Source organism: Pecten maximus, chromosome 7 (assembly GCF_902652985.1).
Source record: "Pecten maximus chromosome 7, xPecMax1.1, whole genome shotgun sequence".
Classification (NCBI taxonomy): domain Eukaryota; kingdom Metazoa; phylum Mollusca; class Bivalvia; order Pectinida; family Pectinidae; genus Pecten; species Pecten maximus.
The window spans coordinates 33816826-33831619 of NC_047021.1; the positions used below are offsets into that span (position 1 = coordinate 33816826).

The 14794-nt window shown below is 35.5% G+C and overlaps 1 long non-coding RNA gene across 1 annotated transcript in view; it reads right to left on the minus strand.

Annotated features, from left to right (window-relative positions):
* LOC117330658 overlaps positions 1-14410 on the minus strand; it is an 83397-nt gene extending 68987 nt beyond the window's left edge. The window contains exon 1 of the long non-coding RNA XR_004533381.1: positions 14113-14410. This is a non-coding gene — a long non-coding RNA (uncharacterized LOC117330658). The remainder of the gene's footprint in view (positions 1-14112) is intronic.
* Between the last annotated feature and the right edge of the window lie 384 nt (positions 14411-14794).

Genomic DNA, 14794 nt, shown 5'->3' on the forward strand with positions numbered 1-14794 from the left:
CTGAAATGATTTCGCGCATTGATAGATCATTTATTCGAACATAACTGGATACAGTTGTATAGGATACGCATTAGCGTGTAGTTCTTACCCACAGATGCTTGATCCAATCCATATCAAGGGATACGTCAAGCCATTGGAGCTTTTCGAACAACACAAAAGCCCGTCATTGGACGCAAATGAACAGTCACTTTAGGACAGAAAAAATACAGTTTGCAGCTTAATAAAAATAAAATATAAAATCCTTCTTTGACCAAGTATTTAACCCAAAACATCAAAAGATATTTACACAAAAAACAAAACCTTTCTGCCAATGTTTGGTATCCCAATTTCAAATCTCCTTCAAGAAATCAACTTAATATATTGACCGACATAGCTCAATCTAAAATTCCCCCATGGAACATACAAACAACTGATTTTAACCTTACGTTACATGAGTGAGGCAAATCCAGTGCAATACCCGAACACACATCCTCCCTTCGGAAATAGATTTCGAATCACCCTTCTCATACACAATGTCGGATTCAATGTTAACGAATTCGATGACAGGAAAAAATGCTTTAAATCTCAGCAACAAACAAATACCAAACTACCATATAGCTGCTATCAGTACGGCCATTCAAATTAAATGGCAGCCATGCCGGTCTCTCGAGACGAACAACAAACTTCTTAAAGTACAAACGAAACATAACACATCCATTCCCAGTCGGAATGATCGTAGAGAGGAAGACCTCACTCGGGTCGACATTTGGCACTCATACCGTACTAATTCCCTTTACAACGTAACACCCGACACTATACCATGTATGTGACACTCATACCGTACTAATTCCCTTTACAACGTAAGACCCGACATTATACCGTGTATGTGACACTCATACCGTACTAATTCCCTTTACAACGTAAGACCCGACATTATACCGTGTATGTGACACTCATACCGTACTGATTCCCTTTACAACGTAAGACCCGACATTATACCGTGTATGTGACACTCATACCGTACTCATTCCCTTTACAACGTAACACCCGACACTGTACCATGTATGTGACACTCATACCGTACTGATTCCCTTTACAACGTAAGACCCGACATTATACCATGTATGTGACACTCATACCGTACTCATTCCCTTTACAACGTAACACCCGACACTGTACCATGTATGTGACACTCATACCGTACTAATTCCCTTTAAAACGTAAGACCCGACACTGTACCATGTATGTGACACTCATACCGTACTAATTCCCTTTACAACGTAAGACCCGACACTATACCATGTATGTGACACTCATACCGTACTAATTCCCTTTAAAACGTAACACCCGACACTATACCATGTATGTGACACTCATACCGTACTGATTCCCTTTAAAACGTAAGACCCGACACTATACCATGTATGTGACACTCATACCGTACTAATTCCCTTTACAACGTAACACCCGACACTATACCATGTATGTGACACTCATATCGTACTAATTCCCTTTACAACGTAACACCCGACACTATACCATGTATGTGACACTCATACCGTACTCATTCATTTTACAACGTAAGACCCGACACTATACCATGTATGTGACACTCATACCGTACTGATTCCCTTTAAAACGTAAGACCCGACACTATACCATGTATGTGACACTCATACCGTACTAATTCCCTTTACAACGTAAGACCCGACACTGTACCGTGTATGTGACACTCATACCGTACTAATTCCCTTTAAAACGTAACACCCGACACTATACCATGTATGTGACACTCATACCGTACTAATTCCCTTTACAACATAAGACCCGACATTATACCATGTATGTGACACTCATACCGTACTGATTCCCTTTACAACGTAACACCCGACACTATACCATGTATGTGACACTCATACCGTACTAATTCCCTTTACAACGTAACACCCGACACTATACCATGTATGTGACACTCATACCGTACTAATTCCCTTTACAACGTAACACCCGACACTGTACCATGTATGTGACACTCATACCGTACTAATTCTCTTTACAACGTAACACCCGACACTATACCATGTATGTGACACTCATACCGTACTAATTCCCTTTACAACGTAACACCCGACACTATACCATGTATGTGACACTCATACCGTACTAATTCCCTTTACAACGTAACACCCGACACTGTACCATGTATGTGACACTCATACCGTACTAATTCTCTTTACAACGTAACACCCGACACTATACCATGTATGTGACACTCATACCGTACTAATTCCCTTTACAACGTAACACCCGACACTATACCATGTATGTGACACTCATACCGTACTAATTCCCTTTACAACGTAACACCCGACATTATACCATGTATGTGACACTCATACCGTACTAATTCCCTTTACAACGTAAGACCCGACATTACACCATGCATATGACACTCCATTTACAATATTATTTGAAATAAGATAATTCGATTTTAAAAACATACGTGATTAATACTTTTGAGTCCCTGATATGAAAACACTTTTTAGTTCCGTGGATTCGAAGGCACTTTTTACATGTAGCTACATGTATTTGCAAGACATCGATCTATTCTAAAGACTTTGAAATAGTATATATAACAAAGTCCATATCAGGTTTACGTTATTTCTTTTATTATTTTAAACTCCTTTTTACTTTAAGTTTCTAAACATACAATGTAAATGCTTTTAAAAATAAACCTTTTTAATCTGATTTTGTTTCGCTACCTACATCACCACGGCCCTAAATGACCACAACCGTTGATCGGCCGTTAAACCAAAACAAACAAATGTTGACCTGAACAGCTCAATAAATCTTTAAAACCTAAAAAAAAAACTTGAAGATAAAGACAACGACTACGTAAAGAAATTACATTCTTACGCTGATGCAAATATTTCAAGAGTGAACTTCGGCTACCAATAGACTGAACGTTAACTGTGATAAAATTTCTAGAATATTCTTTTAAGTCAAAACGATGCAAGTCACCTAATTCATCCGAACTATTTTATTTTGTGTTTTTGGACAGCTTCATTTGAGCTTAAAAAGGGAAAAGAAAAAAAAATCCAATTGACTGGACAAACATTCCCTTTTCTCACAGAGACGGCACTTGTACGTATCATAGACCGCCATGAGGAACTCCTCGGGTTTTCTCATTGATTGACAGACACGGACCAGCCAGTATTTCCATTACCCGTCTGTATTTTAAATCGTATTACCTTAACGCTTGTAATTAACGTAATTCATTGCATTACAAGCGTCTAGGATCATCTGCAACACGTAGTCCCCACATTATGCCAGTTTGCTAGTACATCAAAAATGAGCTCGAAACAAGTACAATACGTATATAGAGATGTCAAGTACGACTTACACATGTAGCAAAAATACACTGCCCTGTTTGTGATTATATATTTTTGATGGAGGATGGTGTCAAAGAGAAAGGGGACGTTACTCTAAGATTGTCAAGGTTTTCAATTGAATATCCTCGTCACGCTTAGGTTTGATCAGAAGTTCAAACAAATCAAGCGCTTGAGCTGTCTTTACACTCCATATTCCTCTCTGCATAAGTATGTTCAAAGGCAGACGTTGGCCTACGTTTAAACCGTAGTTAAGGGGCATAGACTAATGCATGCTTTGCTGTAATTAAGACGCACATTCAAATTATCCGGAGAAGATAATTATCTTGTAGTCTTGCCTGGTGGATTAATTGGTTTAATTACGTGACGCGAGTACAACCTTAGAGTAATGATCACAAGCGATGTTCGCCGTGCGTAAATGAACGGATGAGGAAAGTACATGTCGATATTCCACGAGGAATCTCAGCATCGCGGCTCTTTACTCTAAAAAGGCGGGATGATCTATTGATATTAAAATGTAACATGTTCCAAATGTTAATCGAACAAATTCATTTCAACGTATGCATGCTGTGAAAATTTCATCCATTATTCTTCCGAAATAATTAAGATATTTTCGGAAAATTTCTCAGGCGCCTTCTTGTTTTAATATGGCCTAGAAACGTCATCGATTAATGATTCAATTGAGAAAGTATAACATCTCTTTAAGGTAAAGCATCATTACTTCTAGACTGTAAACTTTCGGTACACGCATTTCCGGTTTGTCGATGCATGGGTTAATTTATAGAAAGCCATGTAATCACACACATTTTTCTTGGCAATAATTCAAAATGTTCAGAGGAACAATTGATAAGTAAAACGACAAATTGTCCTCTGTCATTAAATAACAGTTTCGAGAGCAATGTTATAATGTAGGGCATGCATAGGAAATAACACTTTTAGTTAGAGAGGTCGTGTTCGACGCATGCGTTCTAGAGTTTCACTTATTAACAAAACGAAATGACACCACTTCTCCTAGACGTTAACATCCGGTAAGCTTACTTCCGGTTTATCGGAAACATTGACTAATAGGTAGAAAGTATTGCATTAGACACATTTGGTTTAGATTTGATAATTCAAACCGGAACCAAACCCATCCCAAATCAACATAAAATTTCCTAAATGATTATTTGGAAATTATGGAAACATCCCACTGGCTGGTATATGTTTCTGTACCTATTTATCTATTTATTTATCTACCCATATGTAAGTAATAACCTTCACCAACCCCCATTAATTAGAAATACACTACGCGTTCAAACGAAGCAAAACTCTTAACAGACGACAGTGTTTGGATGAGGTTACTCACGTCTTGGCCCCGGGACAAACAAAGCACGTGTTCGTTTTGATAGAGAGGCCAATACCTTTGTCCAGGTAATTACCAAATGCTCTAATAAATTCTCTGTAAAATTCCCGTAATAGAACGATTTATTATTGGCGGATCAGTGTCCTATCGTTCTGATGAAAAACATGAACCCTTCCCTACAGGGCCAGATACCGTCATCACAACAGTACATCAGGGTTAATTACCCCAATTTATGCTGATCCATAAGCGAAGTTACTTTTTTTTTACAAGACAAAAGATGAAAGATAGGGTTTTCTTTCTTGAGCGAAGTCAGGCTTTTTTGTGCCATTTTTGTCAGTCGGAAAGCATTTGAAATTTCCGTCATAACATAGATCTGACGCCACAACAGGATTGAGATGGATCACTTCGGGTATTCTCGGAAGATTACGGAATTGCACGATGAGGTCAAATCGACCAGAATTGCCACGGACTACGTTAATGGCATGAAGGGAAAGTCCGGACATTTTCCAATGAGAAATTATTCAAGTCTAATAAGTATTGTTATTTTTGTTAAATTAAGACAACTTCATGGTTGATAAAATCCGTTATCCACAATTTGTTCAATAGAAATGTAAATATTTACATAACATAAATAACGTCGACACTGACATATAATCGACGAAATATCACATTTGTACATGTACATTTACATTTACATCAGAGTTCGTTTCAGTAAACACCAGGTATATTTAATTGGTAAATAAGGTAATCAAAACATTATTATAGTACATTTGTTCGTACAAACATTTACATATTTATAAGCAATCAATCACCTACATACACAACTGGCATGAATTTAAGAAGCTTCATCTGGTGTGGTATTGTTTGTTTAACACTACATGTACATACTCCGCAAGCCTTTGATGAGCTTGGTTCAATAAAAAACGCAATCATCAAATTCGTAAATCATTGCAGATTTAATTTTGTATGGATGTTATATTTGCGCACAAAAGCAGATCTAAACCGTATCAGTACCGTGGTGATGACGTCATGTGCAGCGCATCATATACCCCAAAAGGTGCTTCAAAGATATATCTCATATCCAAATATCAAATAGATATATTTCATACAGGAAATACATACTTTATGAAGTGTTTAACAAACGCTGTGTTTAGTTCAGTTTCTGTAACGCAGCCCTCTCCGCGGGAGCCAATATCTATAGCCTTTCCAGCACCCCGAGACCTTATAACCTACCAAATGAACCACATTCCCTACTGGTTTTTTTCTGTAAAACAACCACCATATGGCCACTTTGATGAGAAAATCATCAACATCATACCCTAGTAATCACATCGGCCTTATAATGCGGTTAACGATCTTTATTTATCAACATGGACCTTTTGTGAGGTCAATATGATTTTATACCGACCTAGTACAGTGTAGAATCGAACATTAACGAAGGCGACCAAATCGGTATAACACAATATTAACCGAATCAAAAGTCCTTAAATATCATATTTGATATAATTTAAAAGTTGTTTGCAAAAGGGCGGAACTGCATTTGGGTCATTAATTGTAACGTCACAATGAGTATTACGTTATAAACGCAATATGAATTAGAGGTGTTTCTAAAAATAGAAAGATCTGGTTAATATCACAAATTATTAACCTCCACTTGACATTGTTTAAGCCAATGCATGAGAAATGAGGAAAGTCGGACCATATCTATATATATATAAACTACGTACACGTACATGTAGGTACAGATTCAACCTCCAAGGTATGATAAAATTTAATACAATCAATTTTAGATATATGAAATATTCTTTACATATATTACTTTGTTGATATAAGCAATTAGGCTTCTTTAAACCGATTCAACGATGGGTTTAAATAAATCTATCTCGAACATTTTATAGCATAAAGTTAAATTGCTCGATATCACGGCTTGAATCACACTCGTAGTTTACCTAAACACAAACTCTGTAGCTAGCAATCATATAATACACGGCGGACATATTTTAGGGATGGCCATTTAGCGGGCTGCCCCGCTGAAATCGGGCTCTTATGGGAATGCGAAAGTTAATTATTGACATGTATCATGTCGAAATTAAACATGCAACGCACTTTAGGAGTTGCAGTAATACCACATACTGCACATTGATTATATTTGTTGATGCCGTTTTTTTCGAGGTTTGTTCCTAAGCCGGGGTACATAGAATGAAAACAAGATCTCACAAAAACTGATGTTTCTACAGTTGACGTTAACTCGTATGAAGAAATGGTAGCGATCTCTTATGATCGTGTTTTGTCAACTTTGATATGCATACGCTTACTTGTATATAATATTTTTGCTTTCGTGTCTGTCTAAGTAAAACTATCTGTTCGTAGGTATCACTCATACTTAAGTGGTTTCCATTAGCAAGCTCATGTTGTGGAAACATATACACCATTACTGTCTCTATCATTGTGGATCTAGCACGTCCATAAACTCCTCAATGACGATACACGAGAGTAACTTTTGTTTCACATGCTTACATACTGTTTCTGTAAATACCATAACTGACCCGAACATCGATTAACAGTCAGCATGCCTCGCACCTAACAAGCGCGTCACGTTAATATAAAGCTGACATATTGGAATATTCATGAAGCCGTCTTGCATAAAAGTATCAATATTTTATAGTCCCATTGGTGTTAAGACATGCCCTATTCAATAATGTTTAGGCAAAACAAATTCAATCTTTACTAAACAATTAATCATCGCCTTAAATAAAATCTCGAGCTTTGCGACACAAAATGTAATAAAGCGCCCCCTATCGTCGACGCGATACCGAGTAATTTGAGAGACGTGTCATGACATTTTTATTAGGGAGCTATGTAGAAATTATAAATATCAGGTTGGGATATTTCACGTATTGCCCCAAGACCTCTTAAAATAAAAGTTGTGCGCGTGCTTTCATTCAAACTCGACAAGCGTGCACGCGCGATAATAAATCGTTTAGATTAATACTCGGTGTCGGTTGCAACATGTTACGGAGTGGCATTCCGCTTGGTCTGACGTATGTAAATGAATCTGCTCAAAAACAATCCGGGTTCGGAAGTTGTTCCAGCAATCAAATGATCTAAGACCGGCAAACTTGGTTTGCAGATTGGTATCAGTCACTCAAATTACTACAATATCAAACTACATGTTTTTAAATAGCGGCTCTCAAAGGCCTTTTCTCATTTGTATTCTCTTTAGGAAACAATTATCAGCGGGTTTATTAAAAGGGTGCGATGAGTTGCGTTCCATTTTTATAAGATGTATATATATAAATAATAATTCTACATCATCAAAAAACAGAAGAAACAAATGTGCCCTTTTAATCTATACAAAACGGTATAAAATGAAATTAACGCGAACATTAGTATACAATTATTGACTTCAGGTGATGTCCATACTCTTTTTATATCATGTTTTTATTCATTAACCCATTCAGCACTCACGTTATATCGGAGTTGTTAAAAATCAAAGAATAGCGATTGGTTAAAATGCTACCAAATATGTTTCTATTGTTAGAAAGGGGTCTGTAGCAGATATGCCGACTCGTCACGTGACTTTGAATTATTTTAAATTAGTCTTCTCTTATAAACCAACATTTAAAATCATGATAACCAAACGAGGGCGTCAAACTCGGAATTTTCAAGAGATAGTACGTTCAAAAAGTTCCAAACACTTGTTCATTACAATGTTTTATATGTTCTGAAAACGTTCAAAAGTGTGTATGTTTAGGTAATATAAATCATATTATTTTTTTTACGCTGGAGATATTTTTTTACCAACAATTCTCTTTTCTGTCTTCTCTTTGAGAACCATCCTGTTAAACTCTGTGCGAAGTAGTTATCCTCTCGTTGTGGCTCTGTATGTCCCATGGCTGAGTTAGAGGTTCTACATAGTTAATTTAGAATGCCATATTATACATATAGAGGATAGTACTACCCATTACACCATTGAATTTAAAGTAAATGGCTAGCACGTACTTTCAAAGATATATATCGTTAAGTTGTCTCTTTACCATATCCATACATTGTTAATGAATAATGAAATAAAACTCAATAAATAAATAAATAAACTAAATAAATAAAGTAAAAGTGCTATCAAGCTAAGAAAAAAACAAAAAACAAAAAACAACAAAAAAAAACAACAACAAAACAAAAAACCCAAAAAAAAAACAAACAATCAAATTGAAGTGCTACGCCTACACGAACAATTAAATTTTTTGTCTCATTTTCTTCAATATTTAATTAAAAGTCCGTTTCACTGGGAACAATTTTCCGTCGACGAAACGATTATAACTGCTTCTTTTCCCTATATAAAAGCGCTGAGGGAAATGAAGTGATATCGTGTCCCCCAATTCGTTTGCATTAAAACGTTGTAACAAAACAAATCAGGATAACTATGGACGTTAGAAGAGTGCATTCAGATACCGATGGGAATTGTTTGACCGAAAACAGTTGCCAGTTAAACGGTTGTAAGCTAAATCTCGTGGAAAAAAAATCCCAATTTTTTTATCAATCGATCCGTTCGAATTCGTTCTTGCTCACTATCAGATAACATTTGGACCAACCGATCAAATTATCTTCCAATAAATGCCATTTTCCCCTCAGTTTCCTAATTTTAAATGTCACATTGCATGGTAAGTCGAGTTTGAAATTGCCTTAATTCAGATACGTACTAAACCATATTTTTCAATGTCTAGTTTTTTTTTATATCTCTTTCTCGTTTCTAAAGTTTATCGATATTCAAATTAAATACGACGAGTAAATAAAATGACCGTTTACTATCTAATTCGTTTTTGTGACGTGAGGCGGAGGCAGGGGTCGGTAAAATGTATATGTACATACATGTACGGTGTCATTTCTTAATGTAAACATACTTTATTGACGAAATAGAAAATCATAGGACATAACACATATTGTCAAAACATTATCAACGTCCGTTCGTAAAATAGGTACAGACATACAGTAGATACATAGTATACTATAATGACATTGTTCTCTGACACTATGATAAGAAAGTGTTTACTATTCATATATATATGTTTTTATCAAATCAATTCAAAACTTGTCGCCGGATTTAATAAAATGATGCGTATTTCTAAAAATCGTTCTGTTTGGATCCATGGGCAGAATTTCATTTCCCAAACAGAAGTAGCTAAATGCTGATGTTTGCATTTAATCATAAATATTGGGAACAGGTACAGTGTAGATATCTCTGAAGGTCAAAACGAGGTCAATAAAAGATTAAGTGAACTTCATTTTCTCAATGGTTACCGACGTTTTTTGATAAAGGACAAACATATTTTTTTAAGTTATGGCCCTAGGATAGCTATGTTTTGGCCCAATGTCACTAAATTTTGGCCCTAGGATAGTTATGTTATGGCCCAATGTCACTAAGTTATGGTCCAAGGACAGCTATGTTAACGTTGTGGCCCAAGGTAACTAAGTAAGGGCCTTAGATTACTGAGTTAGAATCCTACAATAGCTATGTTATGGCCCAAGGTTAATAAGATATGGTTCTAAGATAGCTATATCATGGCCCAAGGTTAATAAGTTATGGTTCTAGATTACTAAGTTAGGGCCCTTAGATAGCTAAATTATGGTCCAAGGTTAATAAGTTAGTGTCCTAATTATAAGTTACTGCGTTAGAGCCCTAAGTTAGCTAAGTTAGGGCTCTAGGTTACTAAGGTAGGGCTCTAGGTTACTAAGGTAGGGCTCTAGGTTACTAAGGTAGGGCTCTATGCTACTAAGGTAGGGCTCTAGGTTACTAAGGTAGGGCTCTAGGTTACTAAGGTAGGGCTCTAGGCTACTAAGTTAGGGCTCTAGGTTACTAAGTTAGGGCTCTAGGTTACTAAGGTAGGGCTCTAGGCTACTAAGTTAGGGCTCTAGGTTACTAAGGTAGGGCTCTAGGCTACTAAGGTAGGACCCAAACATATACATCTTTGTATTAACACGAAATAAATCCAAGGATACTTGACTTGGTAACTGCAACGTCTTTAAATCTGGGATGATCATTTTTTAACGTGTCCAAAAAAGATGAAGTTTAGTGGTAATGCCAAGGTCATTCCATTAACGAATGGTAGAACGTAAGAAGGACGAATCGGTAGTGGAAAATTTATAGCTTTGTAACTGAGGAGAGGAAAAAGGGGACGACCTGACCCGGACTCGAACCCGGGATCACTGATTTCTAGACGGACATTCTAACCATATAGGCCAACGGCGTTTGGCCCAGTCCAGTTTCATTACAGTTTGTAATTTTCAAAGCCATTCCTATATCTATTTCTAAGAGGCTATGTGGTGTTTTATTTTAACTGCATGTACAAAATAGTAATGTAAGGAAATCATGTGATACCATTTTTCATCTTATAAAGTACATGTAGTTGTACTTTTCTTTGTAAGTGTTCTAGTCAAGTTTCCACATTGTACAAAATCCCTATACATGTACTGATATATAAAGCTAAAGCAGTTATGATACGGATCTCTTTGGCTGGGCCTTTGCTAATAAATGATAATTTTAACATTTAAATTTGAAATGTTAACAACGTATCATGTTTGAGCATATAATTCAATGTTCTCAACGCATAAACCTAAAACATATAATTGTATAAGTATTTTCAATAAGGCCAGCCATTTCCCACTAGCATCAAAACAACGCTCAAATGTATTTGTCAGATACTGAAATAAGTTTAGAAATTTATTATCAAAAATTGGAGTTTGAAATATAAATCACTTTCGTTTTACTTTGATTAAATTTGACCATTTATTTATTTATTTTTATTTTGTTTATTTTTATTTATCTAATTATTTGTTTATTTGATTTTTTTTTTGTTTTGTTTTTTTGATTTTTTGTTTGCCCTATTACTTAATGATAATAGATCCTGGTTACATGTAATGTAATTTAATCACATTACAAGAAAATATTATACTTATAACGTGGTGTGTCGCCAGCCAAAATGCAAGAAACTGAGCGCCGAGCATAAAAGACATCACCAATATAAATAAAAAATAGTAGGGACCCAAGTATGGAACCCTGTGGGCTCGTAAATAACCGATGTCAGAAAATCTGTCCGAAAGATTGATATCTAGCCTATACTGAAACATTGCCTGATAGGCCATGCCATTTAATTAAATATAACACTCCCTTGTGCAAAACACGATATCAAATGTCTTAGACACGTCACAAAGTCCTAGGCCTACATTTTGTAAGTTTCTCTCTTCTAAGGTATCCCTGATTGGTATGTATAGAAGAGGTGATTTTCTGTTTAATACATTCATTATAAACATGTTTAAAGATAACTAATTCGGAGACATTTCCTGTTGATGATAACACGGATATTGGTCTATAATTAGAGGATGATTGTCAATCATGGTTTTTTCTAACGTTGGCATTACTGTTGTTTTTATCGATATATCAGGAAGATACCAAAAGAAAAGTTACATGTTTAAAAGTAAATAAATAAGATCAAAAAGTTAAGAATTTATTGTAAACATATTTAGACTCATAAGAAACCTTTCCTTAGGTTGACGTCTCACATTTTTCAATTAGTGGCGTTACTATGGTAATTCACATACATGTATATCAAGGTAGATACAATGTACAAGAAGAAAGTCACAAGTTTTAAAGTAACTTAAGTGGCTTTGTAGCAAACTGGGTAGTTTATGGTGTTAGCTAATTCTGTACTTCCTGTAAGATAGTTTATTTCCCTAGTTGTCAAGTGGTTTTATACAACAATACCTATTATCGTGTGTGGCGGAAACTTAATTGTCGATACTACTATACAAATATTCTGGACAGATATTCCATTTTAAGGCCAGTATTTGCGGAAAACCGTTGCGTTTACTCAATAACAAACAAAACAATATTCAGTGTTCTGATTTAAGAAATTCATTCTGCTAATAGCTACTGGTCAGACAAAATGACGGCTAGCTATGGCATTCCATGCATATAAAGTTCAATTGCAACCTCGGTCAATTCCGTCAAGATTCGGAATCAGACTCCGCACATTGACGGAAATAGCCGAGAGAGTGCAATTAATGCAATGTTTAGAAACTATTATACGTAAACTAAAATACGTTTTGGACAAACATAGAGTATATTGAAAGGGTCTCCTTTGAATACAACATACATGTATACTTAACGAATATCATATTTTTCACGAGTGCGCAGATGTTACATATTCAATTGAAAACCATTCAATTTTCACTTTTGCAAAAAAAAAAAAAAAAATGAAAATAAATAAACAAAAATAAAAATTAAGACGAGAAAGAGAAAAAAAGGAAATATGCGTCGAAAAAAATTCGTTGTAATCAGAAGCATAATCTCTGACGTCAAATCCTCATGACTCATACTTATATTTCTGTCTCTATTGGACGCATAACAGTTTATTAATTTCCTAGAAAACTATCAGAGGGGACTATAAGTTGGATTACGTCCGGCCGTATGTCACCTTCCACGTCCGGGCGTAACTATTGTCTTGGAATACGATTAGAAAGGTTATGAGTTGGTTCATTTAAGGATAAGATATTTTCCGCATGATTATACAATGCACCGTGAATTAAAAATAGTGTGTATTTTTAAGTAGGAAATCATGGATTAGAACATTATAGTGTCCAACATTAGTTTTTGCTTCCGCCTTTCATCAAAGCTATATGTGAGTTTTTATAAGATTTTTCAAGAAATCCGGACTAGTGAAGTCGGTATTCCAGTATATTTTCATACATGAAGTAAGCACATTGGTATTTTAATTACACCCTTGAAATCCGTTTTAGGAAAATTTCCTATTTTAATTGCACTTTCACGAAATCCGGATAAGCGAAGCTGGTACAGCTTGTATTTCTATTTCCATTATAATTCCATGAATGCCGGATTAGCAAAATTTGTATCGCAAGTATACTTTCCGGAAATCCAAAGATTTTCATAAGATCCGTATTAGCGAATTTCGTATTTTCCCTGTTGGTTTACATGAAATTCGGATAAGCGAGGTGTCGATATCGTGCAGCGTTCTGAATTTGATTTGATTACATTGAGTTATGTTTTATAATGATGTTATACATAACCAAGAGAATCATATCGTTTTATATAAATCAGAAAATAATTCATCTAATCTCCAAAGTTTAAATCTTCACGACAACAGGACAAGAACAGAATTTTGAAAATAAAGTATATGTATATAAATCATGTATATATTGCTACTACATGACCATAAGTTGTAGCTTATATATTATGGTTAAAGTCCAATTTATTTGTTTTTATAACAGTATCATGCGTACAAAAAATCTAAGTGCCGTCTGCATTCTACCGTTATCGAACCTGAGAGACAAATTAAATTGTAATCGGCAAGGTAAACGCTAATAAAAACTACATAAAACATAAATACTTACCTATTATGAAAATCCGAAATAGACACTCAGCGATGAATTCCATGTTATCTTTTATCATGTATTTGCGGTGCACACGAGACGGTATCTACATTATAAGGTTGTACACGAGGGGTGATAGCGCACGGCTCGTACATACACTATAATACTGAAGCTCTTTCCGATATCCTCGCACTCCTACAATGCTGGGCAGGACGACTCGGCCAGCCGGTATCGTCAGTACAATTTCAACGCTGGCTGATCAGGACGACTCGCCCATCGATCGTTACCGGTATAATTTATTTACTGCTGAGTAATAATACGACTCACAGTAACAATTTTCTTTATTTAGATTTTCATGTCAACTAAATGTTAAAGTTCAAAATATAAGGAAAATGTGCCAATTGCTCCTTTTACTCTTTTTTTTTCTTTTCGTTTTTTTGTTTTGTTTTGTTTTATTTTTATTTTATTTTTATTTAAGAATTTGCTTATAAACCCTGTTCGAGGAACTCGATTATAAGACAATCTGTACCTTGGATGTACTGTCTTATATACAAGGTGCAAATAGTTTTAAATCTTTCCGCGCGACGTTTTAGCGTAAACAGACAATTTGTCACCGGTAGAAGGCGCTATTTCTTCACATTTGAAGAAGCAATGCTATTGGGTGAATGATCGTAGTATGGACTGGCTGATATGGAAGAGTTAT